General features: G+C 34.4%; 1 pseudogene; it reads left to right on the forward strand.

Annotated features, from left to right (window-relative positions):
- Nucleotides 1-1,979: 1,979 nt before the first annotated feature.
- LOC117998474 lies at nucleotides 1,980-7,257 on the forward strand (annotated as a pseudogene).
- The last annotated feature ends 234 nt before the right edge of the window (nucleotides 7,258-7,491 follow it).

The raw sequence follows: 7,491 nt of genomic DNA on the forward strand, positions 1-7,491 counted from the left end.
GTTAGGAGAGAATTACTTTTGTGTAAGTTGACAGTGTGTGACTCAAGTAACAGAAAATAAAGAAAAAGCAATAAAGACACAAAAACTCTACTTAAATCTGCATCTATGGAAATAATCTGTGTCTTTTGAATAAAGTGAAAAAAATCCCATTAGATTTAAGTGAACTTACTTGACTCTAAACCAAAATGTGAGTCTCCTATCATCAACTTTTTTTTTCTAAGGGACCACCCACTTATGTTTCATCAAGTAAGCATTAAGCAGAGTTAAAAAATAAAAAACATCTTGGTATAGTTTGAATGGGTAGAAATACTATAGCTAAGAAGCATACTGAGCATATCCCTACAATCAGCTTCAGAAAGATAAAATTGCAGAGTTTTATAAGCTTTAAAATAACTAATTAGCTCATAGGTCTCTGGGTATATGAAATGATGGGGTTAATTATATCAACTTGGAACCATATCAGAACTTCATCAACATATATTGTTACATGATTTTAGCCTATGTCAAAGATAAACATACCCAGACATAACTGAAGTGGTGAAAACGGATTTCATGCAGTAGGGGAAAGAGAAGCTTCATTAGATTTGTGCAGACATGACTGGGTATTTTAAGAGAGGAACAAAAGAAGGGAGTGGAGGACAAGCAGAGACTCAAGGAGAGTCAGTTAAGTGAGAAATTACAAAGAGTTGGTCGGAGTATGTGTAATTTTGCTAACTGGCAATTATCAACTTTAAGATCCTATTCTCCCACTGAGACTAGAAACAGAGGTCTTATCCTTCCTGATGATTCTATTTCAAAGGAATGGCTTTCAGTTCCTTGAGACACTCCTGAGTTGTAAGAGATACATGTATATCTCAGAGACCAAGGAAGTATTTATAATCCTAAGATCTTCCATAGTAAATGTTCTAAGAAATTGAGATCAAGGGCCTATTGCCAGGTGTTGCCGAGAATAAACAATAGGTTCTCCCGGCAGTGTTGATGTTTATCAGGCAGGCATTTTAATGGGAGGCCACGGTCATACTAGGGACATGAGCTTATGCTGCAAGAAACCATTCTAGCATTTGGCCCTCTCTTAGTAAATTGGTTTGGACAGAGATATTATTTGATATTATGTGCCAAAGGTTCTGAAGTTCACACACAGCTAAGGAAGTAACAGGCACAGGCTTCTTAAGGCAGAACACCAAGATCAGTTTGGAATCCTAAATACATAATGATGCAAAATATAGAATACACACTCATTTATTCATTTAATTAAATATATATTGAAAATATTTCATTTGATACTATGCTAGTTACTTGGGTTACAGTGGTCAATGATAAAGAACTGTTTCATGTACATATTGAATTTTAATCTAATGGGTGAAACTAGTATTAAAGCATTAATGGTACATATAATAAATATTGTGCTTCCAAAAATAGAAACAACTAGAAATTATGTATTTCCCAATGGAAGTACATAAGATCAGTTACAATATACTTCTTGCCAAAAACTGAATGTGGATCTGAAAAAGCCTCTAAAACTAAGCCTCTAAACTTCCCCTAAATATACGAGAAGATAATATAGGGAAAATGTTAGCATGTTAAACAACACCACAAGGATGTATTCAGCAACATTCAGACTGCAGAAGACTTTACAGAGCAAATAAACTAAATTTATTTAACAATTAATGACAAAAATACTATAGGGAATCAATATATTAAAAGAGTCTCCATAGATGTATGGACATTATCTTGATTCTGATTCAAACAAAGTGGGATGTGGTGGGGGCTGAGTACACATTTGATTCTACTAAGAAAATATTGAGTATTCATAATTTTAGATTTAAAAATAATTTCTGTGGTATTTTAAAAGATATTTATAAATGAGAGGTTCATGCAGACATTTATTAATGAAATATGATGTCTAGCATTTATTTCAAAATATTCTGGGATAATTATACTAATCTCTTCTTAGTTCCAGTGTGGATGGAAAATAGACCATGAAAGAGAGGCACTTGCAAAAAGAAGCTGAATATATAGGTGGGGATTTAAAAGCCTTACTAAGGATGTTGGGCATACTTATAAAAAATGGGAAGTTACCAAAAATTTTAAGCAAAGTGACAAAATTAGAGTTAGCTTTGTGGGAAAAAAAAAAAAGTCAATCTCCTAAGAATGAATTGGAAGAAGGCACAAATGAAGAGGCTATGCAACTCTCTACTGAAGAGGTAAGCAATAGCAGTGACAGCAATACAGATATAATAAACTGAGTAGATTAAAAAGATACCTATGTGGTAAAATCATCAGTAATTTGCAGTGCACTAGATACAGAAAACTGTGTAGAAAGAGATAGCAAGGATAACTCATATGATTCTAATTCACACAATTTAATGTTTGGTATCATTCACCAGACTGTTGAAGAGGGCATGTTTAAGGGGTAATTAAGGTCAGTTCTGGACTTAAATTTGAGGTCCTTTTGTAACACCCAAGAGGCTAAGTAAATAGTTTTGTGTAACATTCTGTAACTTAGAAAAGGGATTTTGACTGGAAAAATGATTTTAAGAGTCTCAAGAAGATGAGAAAACATAAAAAACTAACGAATATAAAGTGGGCCTTGGTTTAAACTCTGATAAATACCAGAATTTAAGGTCCAAGTAGAGGACTTTTCTTCCAGGGAAGGTCACTGAAATCATTGAGGATTCAATATACAGAAAATATAAAATGAGTAACATAAAAATCTTAATTAAAAAAAAGATGACAATGAAAGAAACCGACTAAATGAATGCAATTCTAGAGAGATCCTTTCAAAGACAACTGAAAGTTTCTTGCTGATTTCTTCCCTGAAGCATTTGCTGATCCTATGTACAGAATGAAATCAGATCTGGCCCAAGAAAATATAGAATACTGGGTGAATAATAAACCAGCAATCTTTGGTTGTCATGTGTGCCTGAGGTGACAATCTAGAATCTTGAGAAACCTGAGTCAACAACCAGTTTCTTCATTCTTCTACTATGGGTCTGTGCATGGACACTGTAGGACCACATTAAAAGTAGATTAAAATCTCCTATAATATTACCAAACTTCATAGGAAAATTCTCACTATGAAGATGTCTGCTTCAGACATGCATCTAATATTATTATTCAGATATTTGCCAGTGTTGAAGCAACAAGATTGTGTGAAAATAAGAGCTAATGTCAAAATGTCAGAAGAGTGTAACTGAAACTCCTTCAATCTTTCAAGAATAAGAAGACTAAGCATCATTAGATTAACAGCCAAAAGGATAGGAAAAATGTGTATAAAAAACATTGTCCAGAGATATATGAAATCTTAGTACAGTTGCTATATCCCATATTGATTGGGGAGAGCTGACCCTCATTTTATCTTAAAAAAAAAAAAAAAAGAGAGGGGGACTATCTCTGGAAAGAAACATCACTGGAGCCTCTACACTTCTATTATGCATCATGTCTGCCATAATATTTTTTAATTTATTGGATGTGCAGGGGCAGAAAGCATGTGACATTATAGAAATGAAGAAAAAAAACATACAATAGAAGTAGACTCCCAGATGACCCAGATATTGGAATTAGCATATGAGGAATTTAATATGACTGTGACTAATATGTGAAGAAAATAGAGAATGATTGGATCAAGTGAAGAAAAGATGGCAGTTTTCAATAGAGAATCAATATCCATAAAGAATTAAATGAATGTTTTAGAACTGAAAAAAAAAATTGGAAAATAAAACTCATTAGCTAGGTTCAATAGAAAATAGAATACAGGATATGTAAAGTTGAAGTTAGGTTAACATAAAATTTCCAAACTGAAACACAGAAAAAAAATAAGAAGAAGAAAATAATGAAAAAAGGTGTAAGAAGCATGGAGAACAAATGAATAAAAAGGTTACATCAGTATAGATTTTACATAATTGAAAAGATATACAAAGGATAGTATGAAAAGCTTTGTGCCAGTGAAGTTGACACTTTATATAAAATGGTCAAATTTCTTTTTTCTAAGTTTCTTTTTTATTTATTTGAGAGAGAGAGAGAGAGAAATTGTGGGAAAGCACAGAGGAAGAAGCAGACTCCTCACTGAGCAGGGAGCCCGATTTGGGGCTCAATCCCAGGACCCAGAGATCATGACCTGAGCTGGAGGCAGATGCTTAATGACTGAGGCACCCAGCTGCCCCTAAAATGGTCAAATTATTTAAGGAACAAAATTTGTCAACATTATGAAGAACTTTTTCAGAAGTGAATACTCTATGTCTGTGAAGGAACTTAAATTTATAATTAAAAAACTTAAAACATCAGCAGCAATGACAATAAAAGCAACAACAGCAAAGCAAAAAACACCTAAACAAGATGGATTCACAGGACAATTTTTATCAATATTTAAAGAAGAAACAATACCAACTTTACACTTATTCTTTCTTGAATAGAAAAAGAGTACTTCTCAACTAATCTTTGAGATCAACACACTATTGATTTAAAAATCTGGCATGTTATGAAAATGGCACTTTAAAGCCAGTATATTCTATAAATACACATGCAAAAATGCTCAATTAAACAATACTAATCTAAGCCATTATGATCAAGTAGTTTTTATTCCAGGTATTTAAGATTGTTTTCCCATTTGAAAAATCAACCAGTTTAACTAATTATATTAATAAGATTAAATACAAAATGTATAATCATCACAGGAAAATAAAAAAAAATTACTTGTTGAAAATTAGCACTCATTCATGTGAAAATTATGTGAAAATACTAAGAATAGAGAAAACTTCCTTCATATGATAAAGGGAAACTACAAAAGAAAATATAGGAAAGACTTTTTTCTCTATCAAAACACTAAAGGTAATCTTAGAAGCTACTATTTAAGTTGTTTCAGAGTTGATTTCACACATAAAATGACATGTAAAGGATTACAGTTAAGAAGTATGAGAAATCCCATTGGGAAGAAGGGTGAAGTAACTCTAAAACATAGACCTTTCACATTCCATGATGAGTGTAGCTGCAAATACACTTCTTAAAATAGTTTAAAAGCCCAATAACAGGGATGAAGAACAAAATTGTATCAGAAAATAATTTTCCAAAGATGGTAGGCATCAATTTTCTCACAACCAGAAAAAGAGATGTGGAATTATCTCCATAATAACAGCTATTAAGTTATTCCAGCATAATATTAACAAAAGACATGTATCAGGCAGGAAATATGGCCTTTCCTAAAATTTATTTCAATAAGACATTGACCTAACACTTCTCACATGTAATATAGATGAGACTAGAGTACAGATTACAGTGTTGGTTGCCTAGAGCTCAAGAGAAAAAATAACTGTGACTGGTAATTACTCAAGCCTGCGTGGGGAAAGATCCCAAGTCTAATTTCATTTTTTTAATATAATATACATTATTAAAACCATATTTATAAGAGCCAGCTGACATTTTCATGTCTTTGATTTTGGGGATTTTTTTTCCAAAAATTTTTGCTGTTCTCTTTCACATTAATTTTGGCAATTAAATATAAGATGTTTTGATTTTAAGTTCTGTCTGCCTCAAAGCAGGAAACATAGAGGCTTCACTGCCTATGTTTTTCTCCTCAAGGGAAATAACTGCCCAAAGTAAATTATGAAAGGGAGTAGTAGTTAATTACCATAGACTAGAGAGAGACTAGACTTCTTACATAGCCTGGTTGGTCACCTGTGCCCACAAGATCCAGCATAAAGAATCTTCCTATTGTGGTGGCCGAATTTGTCATAGAGTTGACTGTCATGACCTCCCTCTGGGTCTCTCTGCTTCCATTCTTGCTCATTGTAGTCCATTATCCACTCAAGAGTTGGGGTGAGTTTTTAAAACAAATCAATTGTATTTGTAATAGCCAAAAGCTGAAAAAAATCTCAGGTGTCCTTTAATGGATAAATGGTTAAACAAATGTGGTACATCTATACCATGGAATAAAGTAAAAAAGAATGCACCATTGATAAATGTAACAATGTGGGTGTATCTCCAGAGAATTGTGATGAGTAAAAAAATGCCAATGTAACCAAAATGTTTATATACTATATGATTCCATTTTTATAACATGCTTAAAATGACAAAATGATAAAAATAGAGAACAAATTCGTGGTTGATGGGTTTTAAGGAAAAGGTAAAAGGGGAAGGAAAGTGGGTGTGGCTATAAAAGGGCAATATGAGGGATTCTTGTGGTGCTGGAAATGTTCTATACCTTGACTGTCTCAAAATCAATATGCTGGTATGGTTTTGCAGGGTGTTACCATTGGAAAAATTAAGTAAAGTGTGCTTAAGAACTCTGGTATTATTTCTCACTAATGAATATGAATATTCAATTTCCTCAAAATAAAATGGTTAAATAAAATAGCACATTCAAATTTAAATGTAAAAGGAATCATGGGGTGAAATATAAAAAAAGGCAGAACTACAAAAATATCAACTAAAATTATCTATGGAGATGTCAAAATCCTTTATTTAAATATATAGGGATTTATACATATATCTGATTAAAAGTCATTCCCTCTAAGCTCTAAGAACTCTGGTGTGTGGGACGGAGCTGACATCTAGGGACTCTCCCCAGAGTGCATACATAGAGATGTGAAGCCAGAAAATATCCTCATCACAAAACATTCAGTGATTAAGCTCTGTGACTTTGGATTTGCTCGGCTTTTGACTGGACTGAGTGACTACTACACAGACTACGTGGCCACCATGTAGCGCTCCCCAGCACTCTTGGTGGGGGACACACAGTACGGCACCCCAGTAGATGTTTGGGCAGTTTGCTGTGTCTTTGCTGAGCTGCTGTCAGGGGTGCCTCTGTGGCCAGGAAAATCAGATGTAGATCAGCTCTGTCTAACCAGGAAGACCTTGGGAGATCTCATTCCTAGGCACCAACAAGTATTTAGCACAAATCAGGACTTCAGTGGGGTGAAAATTCCAAACAGTGAAGATATGGAACCACTGGAATTAAAATTTCCAAACATCTCTTATCCTGCCCTGGGGCTCTTAAAGGGCTGTCTCCACATAAATCCTGCTGAGAGACTGACATGTGAACAGCTGTTACAGCATCTGTATTTTGACAGCATCAGAGAAATGGGGCCTTCGGCCAAAGAGCTTGACCGACTGGTAAGGAAGACCCTAAGACAGAGCCGAAAGCACCTGCCTGGGTTGCAGGGCCTACCTCAGCTGACCAGCAGTGGCTTCCTTCCAGCTTTGGATGATAAGAAGTACTACTGGAATATGAAGAAACTGAACTACCAACTTCCAAACATTTAAGGAGCTTGGAGATGGATGATGAAAAAGGAGTTAATAATTTGGAGAAAATGAAATATATACGTTTGCTTGAAAACAATCATGATGTTGAAAGAACATCAGGAGAATACATAAGTAATAAACGGGGGGGGGGGGGGAGGGAAGGGGGAGGTCACCTGGCAGAATAGAAAGGGAAATTCCAGAGGCAGCCTTCCAGGCTTCACATGGTTATCAGAACAGAAAGGAAATACTTGTTTG

The sequence above is a fragment of the Mirounga leonina genome, unplaced genomic scaffold (assembly GCF_011800145.1).
Source record: "Mirounga leonina isolate KUSES-001 unplaced genomic scaffold, KU_Mleo_1.0 Mir_114, whole genome shotgun sequence".
Lineage (NCBI taxonomy): Eukaryota > Metazoa > Chordata > Mammalia > Carnivora > Phocidae > Mirounga > Mirounga leonina.